Source organism: Hoplias malabaricus, chromosome X2 (genome assembly GCF_029633855.1).
Source record: "Hoplias malabaricus isolate fHopMal1 chromosome X2, fHopMal1.hap1, whole genome shotgun sequence".
Lineage (NCBI taxonomy): Eukaryota > Metazoa > Chordata > Actinopteri > Characiformes > Erythrinidae > Hoplias > Hoplias malabaricus.
In genome coordinates, this window is record NC_089819.1 from 25,518,928 (window position 1) to 25,533,586 (window position 14,659).

The window sequence follows — 14,659 nt, forward strand, 5'->3', positions numbered from 1 at the left end:
GGGTTTCCTCCAGGTGACTGTCTGTGAGGAGTGTGGTGTGTTCTCTCTGTGTCTGTCTGTCTGTGAAGAGTGTGGTGTGTTCCCCCTGTGTCTGCGTAGGTTTCCTCCGGGTGACTGTCTGTGAGGAGTGTGGTGTGTTCTCTCTGTGTCTGACTGTCTGTGAGGAGTGTGGTGTGTTCTCCCTGTGTCTGCGTGGGTTTCCTCCGGGTGACTGTCTGTGAGGAGTGTGGTGTGTTCTCTCTGTGTCTGACTGTCTGTGAGGAGTGTGGTGTGTTCTCCCTGTGTCTGCGTGAGTTTCCTCCGGGTGACTGTCTGTGAGGAGTGTGGTGTGTTCTCCCTGTGTCTGCGGGGGTTTCCTCCAGGTGACTGTCTGTGAGGAGTGTGGTGTGTTCTCCCTGTGTCTGACTGTCTGTGAGGAGTGTGGTGTGTTCTCCCTGTGTCTGCGTGGGTTTCTTCCGGGTGACTGTCTGTGAGGAGTGTGGTGTGTTCTCCCTGTGTTAGCGTAGGTTTCCTCCAGCAGATTTTCTGTGAGGAGTGTGGTGTGTTCTCTCTGTGTCTGACTATCTGTGAGGAGTGTGGTGTGTTCCCCCTGTGTCTGCGTGGGTTTCCTCCAGGTGACTGTCTGTGAGGAGTGTGGTGTGTTCTCTCTGTGTTTGACTGTCTGTGAGGAGTGTGGTGTGTTCTCCCTGTGTCTGCGTGGGTTTCCTCCGGGTGACTATCTGTGAGGAGTGTGGTGTGTTCTCTCTGTGTCTGCGTGGGTTTCCTCCAGGTGACTGTCTGTGAGGAGTGTGGTGTGTTCTCCCTGTGTCTGCGTGGGTTTCCTCCAGGTGACTGTCTGTGAGGAGTGTGGTGTGTTCTCTCTGTGTCTGACTGTCTGTGAGGAGTGTGGTGTGTTCCCCCTGTGTCTGCGTGGGTTTCCTCCAGGTGACTGTCTGTGAGGAGTGTCGTGTGTTCTCTCCGTGTCTGACTGTCTGTGAGGAGTATGGTGTGTTCTCCCTGTGTCTGCGTGGGTTTCCTCCAGGTGACTGTCTGTGAGGAGTGTGGTGTGTTCTCCCCGTGTTTGCGATGGTTTCTTCCGGGTGACTGTCTGTGAGGAATGTGGTGTGTTCTCCCTGTGTCTGCGTGGGTTTCCTCCGGGTGACTGTCTATGAGGAGTGTGGTGTGTTCTCCCTGTGTCTGCGTGGGTTTCCTCCGGGTGACTGTCTGTGAGGAGTGTGGTGTGTTCTCCCTGTGTCTGCGTGGGTTTCCTCCGGGTGACTGTCTGTGAGGAGTGTGGTGTGTTCTCCCTGTGTCTGCGTGGGTTTCCTCCAGGTGACTGTCTGTGAGGAGTTTGGTGTGTTCTCCCTGTGTCTGAGTGGGTTTTCTCCAGGTGATTGTCTGTGAGGAGTGTGGTGTGTTCTCTCTGTGTCTGACTGTCTGTGAGGAGTGTGATGTGTTCCCCCTGTTTCTGCGTGGGTTTCCTCCAGGTGACTGTCTGTGAGGAGTGTGGTGTGTTCTCTCTGTGTCTGACTGTCTGTGAGGAGTGTGGTGTTTTCTCCCTGTGTCTGCGTGGGTTTCCTCCGGGTGACTGTCTGTGAGGAGTGTGGTGTGTTCTCCCTGTGTCTGCGGGGGTTTCCTCCGGGTGACTGTCTGTGAGGAATGTGGTGTGTTCTCCCTGTGTCTGCGTGGGTTTCCTCTGGGTGACTGTCTGTGAGGAGTGTGGTGTGTTCTCTCTGTGTCTGACTGTCTGTGAGGAGTGTGGTGTGTTCCCCCTGTTTCTGCGTGGGTTTCCTCCAGGTGACTGTCTGTGAGGAGTGTGGTGTGTTCTCTCTGTGTCTGACTGTCTGTGAGGAGTGTGGTGTTTTCTCCCTGTGTCTGCGTGGGTTTCCTCCGGGTGACTGTCTGTGAGGAGTGTGGTGTGTTCCCCCTGTGTCTGCGTGGGTTTCCTCCGGGTGACTGTCTGTGAGGAGTGTGGTGTGTTCTCCCTGTGTCTGCGTGGGTTTCCTCCGGGTGACTATCTGTGAGGAGTGTGGTGTGTTCTCTCTGTGTCTGACTGTCTGTGAGGAGTGTGGTGTGTTCCCCCTGTTTCTGCGTGGGTTTCCTCCAGGTGACTGTCTGTGAGGAGTGTGGTGTGTTCTCTCTGTGTCTGACTGTCTGTGAGGAGTGTGGTGTTTTCTCCCTGTGTCTGCGTGGGTTTCCTCCGGGTGACTGTCTGTGAGGAGTGTGGTGTGTTCCCCCTGTGTCTGCGTGGGTTTCCTCCGGGTGACTGTCTGTGAGGAGTGTGGTGTGTTCTCCCTGTGTCTGCGTGGGTTTCCTCCGGGTGACTGTCTGTGAGGAGTGTGGGGTGTTCTCCCTGTGTCTGCGTGGGTTTCCTCCGGGTGACTATCTGTGAGGAGTGTGGTGTGTTCTCTCTGTGTCTGCGTGGGTTTCCTCCAGGTGACTGTCTGTGAGGAGTTTGGTGTGTTCTCCCTGTGTCTGAGTGGGTTTTCTCCAGGTGATTGTCTGTGAGGAGTGTGGTGTGTTCTCTCTGTGTCTGACTGTCTGTGAGGAGTGTGATGTGTTCCCCCTGTTTCTGCGTGGGTTTCCTCCAGGTGACTGTCTGTGAGGAGTGTGGTGTGTTCTCTCTGTGTCTGACTGTCTGTGAGGAGTGTGGTGTTTTCTCCCTGTGTCTGCGTGGGTTTCCTCCGGGTGACTGTCTGTGAGGAGTGTGGTGTGTTCTCCCTGTGTCTGCGGGGGTTTCCTCCGGGTGACTGTCTGTGAGGAATGTGGTGTGTTCTCCCTGTGTCTGCGTGGGTTTCCTCTGGGTGACTGTCTGTGAGGAGTGTGGTGTGTTCTCTCTGTGTCTGACTGTCTGTGAGGAGTGTGGTGTGTTCCCCCTGTTTCTGCGTGGGTTTCCTCCAGGTGACTGTCTGTGAGGAGTGTGGTGTGTTCTCTCTGTGTCTGACTGTCTGTGAGGAGTGTGGTGTTTTCTCCCTGTGTCTGCGTGGGTTTCCTCCGGGTGACTGTCTGTGAGGAGTGTGGTGTGTTCCCCCTGTGTCTGCGTGGGTTTCCTCCGGGTGACTGTCTGTGAGGAGTGTGGTGTGTTCTCCCTGTGTCTGCGTGGGTTTCCTCCGGGTGACTATCTGTGAGGAGTGTGGTGTGTTCTCCCTGTGTCTGCGTGGGTTTCCTCCAGGTGACTGTCTGTGAGGAGTGTGGTGTGTTCTCTCTGTGTCTGACTGTCTGTGAGGAGTGTGGTGTGTTCCCCCTGCGTCTGCGTGGGTTTCCTCCAGGTGACTGTCTGTGAGGAGTGTCGTGTGTTCTCTCTGTGTCTGACTGTCTGTGAGGAGTATGGTGTGTTCTCCCTGTGTCTGCGTGGGTTTCCTCTGGGTGACTGTCTGTGAGGAGTGTGGTGTGTTCTCCCTGTGTCTGCGTGGGTTTCCTCCGGGTGACTGTCTGTGAGGAGTGTGGTGTGTTCTCCCTGTGTCTGCGTGGGTTTCCTCCAGGTGACTGTCTGTGAGGAGTGTGGTGTGTTCTCTCTGTGTCTGACTGTCTGTGAGGAGTGTGGTGTGTTCTCCCTGTGTCTGCGTGGGTTTCCTCCGGGTGACTATCTGTGAGGAGTGTGGTGTGTTCTCTCTGTGTCTGCGTGGGTTTCCTCCAGGTGACTGTCTGTGAGGAGTTTGGTGTGTTCTCCCTGTGTCTGAGTGGGTTTTCTCCAGGTGATTGTCTGTGAGGAGTGTGGTGTGTTCTCTCTGTGTCTGACTGTCTGTGAGGAGTGTGGTGTGTTCCCCCTGTTTCTGCGTGGGTTTCCTCCAGGTGACTGTCTGTGAGGAGTGTGGTGTGTTCTCCCTGTGTCTGACTGTCTGTGAGGAGTGTGGTGTTTTCTCCCTGTGTCTGCGTGGGTTTCCTCCGGGTGACTGTCTGTGAGGAGTGTGGTGTGTTCTCCCTGTGTCTGCAGGGGTTTCCTCCAGGTGACTGTCTGTGAGGAGTGTGGTGTGTTCTCTCTGTGTCTGACTGTCTGTGAGGAGTGTGGTGTGTTCTCCCTGTGTCTGCGTGGGTTTCCTCCGGGTGACTGTCTGTGAGGAGTGTGGTGTGTTCTCCCTGTGTCTGCGGGGGTTTCCTCCAGGTGACTGTCTGTGAGGAGTTTGGTGTGTTCTCTCTGTGTCTGACTGTCTGTGAGGAGTTTGGTGTGTTCTCCGTGTGTCTGCGTGGGTTTCCTCCGGGTGACTGTCTGTGAGGAGTTTGGTGTGTTCTCCCTGTGTCTGTGTGGGTTTCCTCCGGGTGACTGTCTGTGAGGAGTGTGGTGTGTTCTCCCTGTGTCTGCGTGGGTTTCCTCCAGGTCACTGTCTGTGAGGAGTGTGGTGTGTTCTCTCTGTGTCTGACTGTCTGTGAGGAGTGTGGTGTGTTCCCCCTGTGTCTGCGTAGGTTTCCTCCGGGTGACTGTCTGTGAGGAGTGTGGTGTGTTCTCTCTGTGTCTGACTGTCTGTGAAGAGTGTGGTGTGTTCTCCCTGTGTCTGCGTGGGTTTCCTCCAGGTGACTGTCTGTGAGGAGTGTGGTGTGTTCTCTCTGTGTCTGACTGTCTGTGAGGAGTGTGGTGTGTTCTCCCTGTGTCTGCGTGAGTTTCCTCCGGGTGACTGTCTGTGAGGAGTGTGGTGTGTTCTCCCTGTGTCTGTGGGGGTTTCCTCCAGGTGACTGTCTGTGAGGAGTGTGGTGTGTTCTCCCTGTGTCTGCGTGGGTTTCCTCCGGGTGACTATCTGTGAGGTGTGTGGTGTGTTCTCTCTGTGTCTGCGTGGGTTTCCTCCAGGTGACTGTCTGTGAGGAGTTTGGTGTGTTCCCCCTGTGTCTGCGTGGGTTTCCTCCGGGTGACTGTCTGTGAGGAGTGTGGTGTGTTCTCCCTGTGTCTGCGTGGGTTTCCTCCAGGTGACTGTCTGTGAGGAGTGTGGTGTGTTCTCTCTGTGTCTGACTGTCTGTGAGGAGTGTGGTGTTTTCTCCTTGTGTCTGCGTGGGTTTCCTCCGGGTGACTGTCTGTGAGGAGTGTGGTGTGTTCTCTCTGTGTCTGACTGTCTGTGAGGATTGTGGTGTTTTCTCCCTGTGTCTGCGTGGATTTCCTCGGGGTGACTGTCTGTGAGGAGTATGGTGTGTTCCCCCTGTGTCTGTGTGGGTTTTCTCCGGGTGACTGTCTGTGAGGAGTGTGGTGTGTTCTCCCTGTGTCTGCGTGGGTTTCCTCCGGGTGACTGTCTGTGAGGAGTGTGGTGTGTTCTCTCTGTGTCTGACTGTCTGTGAGGAGTGTGGTGTGTTCCCCCTGTGTCTGCGTGGGTTTCCTCCAGGTGACTGTCTGTGAGGAGTGTCGTGTGTTCCCCCTGTGTCTGCGTGGGTTTCCTCCAGGTGACTGTCTGTGAGGAGTGTGGTGTGTTCTCTCTGTGTCTGTCTGTCTGTGAAGAGTGTGGTGTGTTCCCCCTGTGTCTGCGTAGGTTTCCTCCGGGTGACTGTCTGTGAGGAGTGTGGTGTGTTCTCTCTGTGTCTGACTGTCTGTGAGGAGTGTGGTGTGTTCTCCCTGTGTCTGCGTGGGTTTCCTCCGGGTGACTGTCTGTGAGGAGTGTGGTGTGTTCTCTCTGTGTCTGACTGTCTGTGAGGAGTGTGGTGTGTTCTCCCTGTGTCTGCGTGAGTTTCCTCCGGGTGACTGTCTGTGAGGAGTGTGGTGTGTTCTCCCTGTGTCTGCGGGGGTTTCCTCCAGGTGACTGTCTGTGAGGAGTGTGGTGTGTTCTCCCTGTGTCTGACTGTCTGTGAGGAGTGTGGTGTGTTCTCCCTGTGTCTGCGTGGGTTTCTTCCGGGTGACTGTCTGTGAGGAGTGTGGTGTGTTCTCCCTGTGTTAGCGTAGGTTTCCTCCAGCAGATTTTCTGTGAGGAGTGTGGTGTGTTCTCTCTGTGTCTGACTATCTGTGAGGAGTGTGGTGTGTTCCCCCTGTGTCTGCGTGGGTTTCCTCCAGGTGACTGTCTGTGAGGAGTGTGGTGTGTTCTCTCTGTGTTTGACTGTCTGTGAGGAGTGTGGTGTGTTCTCCCTGTGTCTGCGTGGGTTTCCTCCGGGTGACTATCTGTGAGGAGTGTGGTGTGTTCTCTCTGTGTCTGCGTGGGTTTCCTCCAGGTGACTGTCTGTGAGGAGTGTGGTGTGTTCTCCCTGTGTCTGCGTGGGTTTCCTCCAGGTGACTGTCTGTGAGGAGTGTGGTGTGTTCTCTCTGTGTCTGACTGTCTGTGAGGAGTGTGGTGTGTTCCCCCTGTGTCTGCGTGGGTTTCCTCCAGGTGACTGTCTGTGAGGAGTGTCGTGTGTTCTCTCCGTGTCTGACTGTCTGTGAGGAGTATGGTGTGTTCTCCCTGTGTCTGCGTGGGTTTCCTCCAGGTGACTGTCTGTGAGGAGTGTGGTGTGTTCTCCCCGTGTTTGCGATGGTTTCTTCCGGGTGACTGTCTGTGAGGAATGTGGTGTGTTCTCCCTGTGTCTGCGTGGGTTTCCTCCGGGTGACTGTCTATGAGGAGTGTGGTGTGTTCTCCCTGTGTCTGCGTGGGTTTCCTCCGGGTGACTGTCTGTGAGGAGTGTGGTGTGTTCTCCCTGTGTCTGCGTGGGTTTCCTCCGGGTGACTGTCTGTGAGGAGTGTGGTGTGTTCTCCCTGTGTCTGCGGGGGTTTCCTCCAGGTGACTGTCTGTGAGGAGTTTGGTGTGTTCTCTCTGTGTCTGACTGTCTGTGAGGAGTTTGGTGTGTTCTCCGTGTGTCTGCGTGGGTTTCCTCCGGGTGACTGTCTGTGAGGAGTGTGGTGTGTTCTCCCTGTGTCTGCGTGGGTTTCCTCCGGGTGACTGTCTGTGAGGAGTGTGGTGTGTTCTCCCTGTGTCTGCGTGGGTTTCCTCCAGGTCACTGTCTGTGAGGAGTGTGGTGTGTTCTCTCTGTGTCTGACTGTCTGTGAGGAGTGTGGTGTGTTCCCCCTGTGTCTGCGTAGGTTTCCTCCGGGTGACTGTCTGTGAGGAGTGTGGTGTGTTCTCTCTGTGTCTGACTGTCTGTGAAGAGTGTGGTGTGTTCTCCCTGTGTCTGCGTGGGTTTCCTCCAGGTGACTGTCTGTGAGGAGTGTGGTGTGTTCTCTCTGTGTCTGACTGTCTGTGAGGAGTGTGGTGTGTTCTCCCTGTGTCTGCGTGAGTTTCCTCCGGGTGACTGTCTGTGAGGAGTGTGGTGTGTTCTCCCTGTGTCTGCGGGGGTTTCCTCCAGGTGACTGTCTGTGAGGAGTGTGGTGTGTTCTCCCTGTGTCTGCGTGGGTTTCCTCCGGGTGACTATCTGTGAGGTGTGTGGTGTGTTCTCTCTGTGTCTGCGTGGGTTTCCTCCAGGTGACTGTCTGTGAGGAGTTTGGTGTGTTCCCCCTGTGTCTGCGTGGGTTTCCTCCGGGTGACTGTCTGTGAGGAGTGTGGTGTGTTCTCCCTGTGTCTGAGTGGGTTTCCTCCAGGTGACTGTCTGTGAGGAGTGTGGTGTGTTCTCTCTGTGTCTGACTGTCTGTGAGGAGTGTGGTGTTTTCTCCTTGTGTCTGCGTGGGTTTCCTCCGGGTGACTGTCTGTGAGGAGTGTGGTGTGTTCTCTCTGTGTCTGACTGTCTGTGAGGATTGTGGTGTTTTCTCCCTGTGTCTGCGTGGGTTTCCTCCGGGTGACTGTCTGTGAGGAGTGTGGTGTGTTCCCCCTGTGTCTGTGTGGGTTTTCTCCGGGTGACTGTCTGTGAGGAGTGTGGTGTGTTCTCCCTGTGTCTGCGTGGGTTTCCTCCGGGTGACTGTCTGTGAGGAGTGTGGTGTGTTCTCTCTGTGTCTGACTGTCTGTGAGGAGTGTGGTGTGTTCCCCCTGTGTCTGCGTGGGTTTCCTCCAGGTGACTGTCTGTGAGGAGTGTCGTGTGTTCCCCCTGTGTCTGCGTGGGTTTCCTCCAGGTGACTGTCTGTGAGGAGTGTGGTGTGTTCTCTCTGTGTCTGACTGTCTGTGAAGAGTGTGGTGTGTTCCCCCTGTGTCTGCGTAGGTTTCCTCCGGGTGACTGTCTGTGAGGAGTGTGGTGTGTTCTCTCTGTGTCTGACTGTCTGTGAGGAGTGTGGTGTGTTCTCCCTGTGTCTGCGTGGGTTTCCTCCGGGTGACTGTCTGTGAGGAGTGTGGTGTGTTCTCTCTGTGTCTGACTGTCTGTGAGGAGTGTGGTGTGTTCTCCCTGTGTCTGCGTGAGTTTCCTCCGGGTGACTGTCTGTGAGGAGTGTGGTGTGTTCTCCCTGTGTCTGCGGGGGTTTCCTCCAGGTGACTGTCTGTGAGGAGTGTGGTGTGTTCTCCCTGTGTCTGACTAACTGTGAGGAGTGTGGTGTGTTCTCCCTGTGTCTGCGTGGGTTTCTTCCGGGTGACTGTCTGTGAGGAGTGTGGTGTGTTCTCCCTGTGTTAGCGTAGGTTTCCTCCAGCAGATTTTCTGTGAGGAGTGTGGTGTGTTCTCTCTGTGTCTGACTATCTGTGAGGAGTGTGGTGTGTTCCCCCTGTGTCTGCGTGGGTTTCCTCCAGGTGACTGTCTGTGAGGAGTGTGGTGTGTTCTCTCTGTGTTTGACTGTCTGTGAGGAGTGTGGTGTGTTCTCCCTGTGTCTGCGTGGGTTTCCTCCGGGTGACTATCTGTGAGGAGTGTGGTGTGTTCTCTCTGTGTCTGCGTGGGTTTCCTCCAGGTGACTGTCTGTGAGGAGTGTGGTGTGTTCTCCCTGTGTCTGCGTGGGTTTCCTCCGGGTGACTGTCTGTGAGGAGTGTGGTGTGTTCTCCCTGTGTCTGCGTGGGTTTCCTCCGGGTGACTGTCTGTGAGGAGTGTGATGTGTTCTCCCTGTGTCTGCGTGGGTTTCCTCCAGGTCACTGTCTGTGAGGAGTGTGGTGTGTTCTCTCTGTGTCTGACTGTCTGTGAGGAGTGTGGTGTGTTCCCCCTGTGTCTGCGTAGGTTTCCTCCGGGTGACTGTCTGTGAGGAGTGTGGTGTGTTCTCTCTGTGTCTGACTGTCTGTGAAGAGTGTGGTGTGTTCTCCCTGTGTCTGCGTGGGTTTCCTCCAGGTGACTGTCTGTGAGGAGTGTGGTGTGTTCTCTCTGTGTCTGACTGTCTGTGAGGAGTGTGGTGTGTTCCCCCTGTGTCTGCGTGGGTTTCCTCCAGGTGACTGTCTGTGAGGAGTGTCGTGTGTTCTCTCTGTGTCTGACTGTCTGTGAGGAGTATGGTGTGTTCTCCCTGTGTCTGCGTGGGTTTCCTCTGGGTGACTGTCTGTGAGGAGTGTGGTGTGTTCTCCCTGTGTCTGCGTGGGTTTCCTCCGGGTGACTGTCTGTGAGGAGTGTGGTGTGTTCTCCCTGTGTCTGCGTGGGTTTCCTCCAGGTGACTGTCTGTGAGGAGTGTGGTGTGTTCTCTCTGTGTCTGACTGTCTGTGAGGAGTGTGGTGTGTTCTCTCTGTGTCTGACTGTCTGTGAGGAGTGTGGGGTGTTCTCCCTGTGTCTGCGTGGGTTTCCTCCGGGTGACTATCTGTGAGGAGTGTGGTGTGTTCTCTCTGTGTCTGCGTGGGTTTCCTCCAGGTGACTGTCTGTGAGGAGTTTGGTGTGTTCTCCCTGTGTCTGAGTGGGTTTTCTCCAGGTGATTGTCTGTGAGGAGTGTGGTGTGTTCTCTCTGTGTCTGACTGTCTGTGAGGAGTGTGATGTGTTCCCCCTGTTTCTGCGTGGGTTTCCTCCAGGTGACTGTCTGTAAGGAGTGTGGTGTGTTCTCTCTGTGTCTGACTGTCTGTGAGGAGTGTGGTGTTTTCTCCCTGTGTCTGCGTGGGTTTCCTCCGGGTGACTGTCTGTGAGGAGTGTGGTGTGTTCTCCCTGTGTCTGCGGGGGTTTCCTCCGGGTGACTGTCTGTGAGGAATGTGGTGTGTTCTCCCTGTGTCTGCGTGGGTTTCCTCTGGGTGACTGTCTGTGAGGAGTGTGGTGTGTTCTCTCTGTGTCTGACTGTCTGTGAGGAGTGTGGTGTGTTCCCCCTGTTTCTGCGTGGGTTTCCTCCAGGTGACTGTCTGTGAGGAGTGTGGTGTGTTCTCTCTGTGTCTGACTGTCTGTGAGGAGTGTGGTGTTTTCTCCCTGTGTCTGCGTGGGTTTCCTCCGGGTGACTGTCTGTGAGGAGTGTGGTGTGTTCCCCCTGTGTCTGAGTGGGTTTCCTCCGGGTGACTGTCTGTGAGGAGTGTGGTGTGTTCTCCCTGTGTCTGCGTGGGTTTCCTCCGGGTGACTATCTGTGAGGAGTGTGGTGTGTTCTCTCTGTGTCTGACTGTCTGTGAGGAGTGTGGTGTGTTCCCCCTGTTTCTGCGTGGGTTTCCTCCAGGTGACTGTCTGTGAGGAGTGTGGTGTGTTCTCTCTGTGTCTGACTGTCTGTGAGGAGTGTGGTGTTTTCTCCCTGTGTCTGCGTGGGTTTCCTCCGGGTGACTGTCTGTGAGGAGTGTGGTGTGTTCCCCCTGTGTCTGCGTGGGTTTCCTCCGGGTGACTGTCTGTGAGGAGTGTGGTGTGTTCTCCCTGTGTCTGCGTGGGTTTCCTCCGGGTGACTGTCTGTGAGGAGTGTGGGGTGTTCTCCCTGTGTCTGCGTGGGTTTCCTCCGGGTGACTATCTGTGAGGAGTGTGGTGTGTTCTCTCTGTGTCTGCGTGGGTTTCCTCCAGGTGACTGTCTGTGAGGAGTTTGGTGTGTTCTCCCTGTGTCTGAGTGGGTTTTCTCCAGGTGATTGTCTGTGAGGAGTGTGGTGTGTTCTCTCTGTGTCTGACTGTCTGTGAGGAGTGTGATGTGTTCCCCCTGTTTCTGCGTGGGTTTCCTCCAGGTGACTGTCTGTGAGGAGTGTGGTGTGTTCTCTCTGTGTCTGACTGTCTGTGAGGAGTGTGGTGTTTTCTCCCTGTGTCTGCGTGGGTTTCCTCCGGGTGACTGTCTGTGAGGAGTGTGGTGTGTTCTCCCTGTGTCTGCGGGGGTTTCCTCCGGGTGACTGTCTGTGAGGAATGTGGTGTGTTCTCCCTGTGTCTGCGTGGGTTTCCTCTGGGTGACTGTCTGTGAGGAGTGTGGTGTGTTCTCTCTGTGTCTGACTGTCTGTGAGGAGTGTGGTGTGTTCCCCCTGTTTCTGCGTGGGTTTCCTCCAGGTGACTGTCTGTGAGGAGTGTGGTGTGTTCTCTCTGTGTCTGACTGTCTGTGAGGAGTGTGGTGTTTTCTCCCTGTGTCTGCGTGGGTTTCCTCCGGGTGACTGTCTGTGAGGAGTGTGGTGTGTTCCCCCTGTGTCTGCGTGGGTTTCCTCCGGGTGACTGTCTGTGAGGAGTGTGGTGTGTTCTCCCTGTGTCTGCGTGGGTTTCCTCCGGGTGACTATCTGTGAGGAGTGTGGTGTGTTCTCCCTGTGTCTGCGTGGGTTTCCTCCAGGTGACTGTCTGTGAGGAGTGTGGTGTGTTCTCTCTGTGTCTGACTGTCTGTGAGGAGTGTGGTGTGTTCCCCCTGCGTCTGCGTGGGTTTCCTCCAGGTGACTGTCTGTGAGGAGTGTCGTGTGTTCTCTCTGTGTCTGACTGTCTGTGAGGAGTATGGTGTGTTCTCCCTGTGTCTGCGTGGGTTTCCTCTGGGTGACTGTCTGTGAGGAGTGTGGTGTGTTCTCCCTGTGTCTGCGTGGGTTTCCTCCGGGTGACTGTCTGTGAGGAGTGTGGTGTGTTCTCCCTGTGTCTGCGTGGGTTTCCTCCAGGTGACTGTCTGTGAGGAGTGTGGTGTGTTCTCTCTGTGTCTGACTGTCTGTGAGGAGTGTGGTGTGTTCTCCCTGTGTCTGCGTGGGTTTCCTCCGGGTGACTATCTGTGAGGAGTGTGGTGTGTTCTCTCTGTGTCTGCGTGGGTTTCCTCCAGGTGACTGTCTGTGAGGAGTTTGGTGTGTTCTCCCTGTGTCTGAGTGGGTTTTCTCCAGGTGATTGTCTGTGAGGAGTGTGGTGTGTTCTCTCTGTGTCTGACTGTCTGTGAGGAGTGTGGTGTGTTCCCCCTGTTTCTGCGTGGGTTTCCTCCAGGTGACTGTCTGTGAGGAGTGTGGTGTGTTCTCCCTGTGTCTGACTGTCTGTGAGGAGTGTGGTGTTTTCTCCCTGTGTCTGCGTGGGTTTCCTCCGGGTGACTGTCTGTGAGGAGTGTGGTGTGTTCTCCCTGTGTCTGCAGGGGTTTCCTCCAGGTGACTGTCTGTGAGGAGTGTGGTGTGTTCTCTCTGTGTCTGACTGTCTGTGAGGAGTGTGGTGTGTTCTCCCTGTGTCTGCGTGGGTTTCCTCCGGGTGACTGTCTGTGAGGAGTGTGGTGTGTTCTCCCTGTGTCTGCGGGGGTTTCCTCCAGGTGACTGTCTGTGAGGAGTTTGGTGTGTTCTCTCTGTGTCTGACTGTCTGTGAGGAGTTTGGTGTGTTCTCCGTGTGTCTGCGTGGGTTTCCTCCGGGTGACTGTCTGTGAGGAGTGTGGTGTGTTCTCCCTGTGTCTGTGTGGGTTTCCTCCGGGTGACTGTCTGTGAGGAGTGTGGTGTGTTCTCCCTGTGTCTGCGTGGGTTTCCTCCAGGTCACTGTCTGTGAGGAGTGTGGTGTGTTCTCTCTGTGTCTGACTGTCTGTGAGGAGTGTGGTGTGTTCTCTCTGTGTCTGACTGTCTGTGAAGAGTGTGGTGTGTTCTCCCTGTGTCTGCGTGGGTTTCCTCCAGGTGACTGTCTGTGAGGAGTGTGGTGTGTTCTCTCTGTGTCTGACTGTCTGTGAGGAGTGTGGTGTGTTCTCCCTGTGTCTGCGTGAGTTTCCTCCGGGTGACTGTCTGTGAGGAGTGTGGTGTGTTCTCCCTGTGTCTGTGGGGGTTTCCTCCAGGTGACTGTCTGTGAGGAGTGTGGTGTGTTCTCCCTGTGTCTGCGTGGGTTTCCTCCGGGTGACTATCTGTGAGGTGTGTGGTGTGTTCTCTCTGTGTCTGCGTGGGTTTCCTCCAGGTGACTGTCTGTGAGGAGTTTGGTGTGTTCCCCCTGTGTCTGCGTGGGTTTCCTCCGGGTGACTGTCTGTGAGGAGTGTGGTGTGTTCTCCCTGTGTCTGCGTGGGTTTCCTCCAGGTGACTGTCTGTGAGGAGTGTGGTGTGTTCTCTCTGTGTCTGACTGTCTGTGAGGAGTGTGGTGTTTTCTCCTTGTGTCTGCGTGGGTTTCCTCCGGGTGACTGTCTGTGAGGAGTGTGGTGTGTTCTCCCTGTGTCTGCGTGAGTTTCCTCCGGGTGACTGTCTGTGAGGAGTGTGGTGTGTTCTCCCTGTGTCTGCGGGGGTTTCCTCCAGGTGACTGTCTGTGAGGAGTGTGGTGTGTTCTCCCTGTGTCTGACTGTCTGTGAGGAGTGTGGTGTGTTCTCCCTGTGTCTGCGTGGGTTTCTTCCGGGTGACTGTCTGTGAGGAGTGTGGTGTGTTCTCCCTGTGTTAGCGTAGGTTTCCTCCAGCAGATTTTCTGTGAGGAGTGTGGTGTGTTCTCTCTGTGTCTGACTATCTGTGAGGAGTGTGGTGTGTTCCCCCTGTGTCTGCGTGGGTTTCCTCCAGGTGACTGTCTGTGAGGAGTGTGGTGTGTTCTCTCTGTGTTTGACTGTCTGTGAGGAGTGTGGTGTGTTCTCCCTGTGTCTGCGTGGGTTTCCTCCGGGTGACTATCTGTGAGGAGTGTGGTGTGTTCTCTCTGTGTCTGCGTGGGTTTCCTCCAGGTGACTGTCTGTGAGGAGTGTGGTGTGTTCTCCCTGTGTCTGCGTGGGTTTCCTCCAGGTGACTGTCTGTGAGGAGTGTGGTGTGTTCTCTCTGTGTCTGACTGTCTGTGAGGAGTGTGGTGTGTTCCCCCTGTGTCTGCGTGGGTTTCCTCCAGGTGACTGTCTGTGAGGAGTGTCGTGTGTTCTCTCCGTGTCTGACTGTCTGTGAGGAGTATGGTGTGTTCTCCCTGTGTCTGCGTGGGTTTCCTCCAGGTGACTGTCTGTGAGGAGTGTGGTGTGTTCTCCCCGTGTTTGCGATGGTTTCTTCCGGGTGACTGTCTGTGAGGAATGTGGTGTGTTCTCCCTGTGTCTGCGTGGGTTTCCTCCGGGTGACTGTCTATGAGGAGTGTGGTGTGTTCTCCCTGTGTCTGCGTGGGTTTCCTCCGGGTGACTGTCTGTGAGGAGTGTGGTGTGTTCTCCCTGTGTCTGCGTGGGTTTCCTCCGGGTGACTGTCTGTGAGGAGTGTGGTGTGTTCTCCCTGTGTCTGCGGGGGTTTCCTCCAGGTGACTGTCTGTGAGGAGTTTGGTGTGTTCTCTCTGTGTCTGACTGTCTGTGAGGAGTTTGGTGTGTTCTCCGTGTGTCTGCGTGGGTTTCCTCCGGGTGACTGTCTGTGAGGAGTGTGGTGTGTTCTCCCTGTGTCTGCGTGGGTTTCCTCCGGGTGACTGTCTGTGAGGAGTGTGGTGTGTTCTCCCTGTGTCTGCGTGGGTTTCCTCCAGGTCACTGTCTGTGAGGAGTGTGGTGTGTTCTCTCTGTGTCTGACTGTCTGTGAGGAGTGTGGTGTGTTCCCCCTGTGTCTGCGTAGGTTTCCTCCGGGTGACTGTCTGTGAGGAGTGTGGTGTGTTCTCTCTGTGTCTGACTGTCTGTGAAGAGTGTGGTGTGTTCTCCCTGTGTCTGCGTGGGTTTCCTCCAGGTGACTGTCTGTGAGGAGTGTGGTGTGTTCTCTCTGTGTCTGACTGTCTGTGAGGAGTG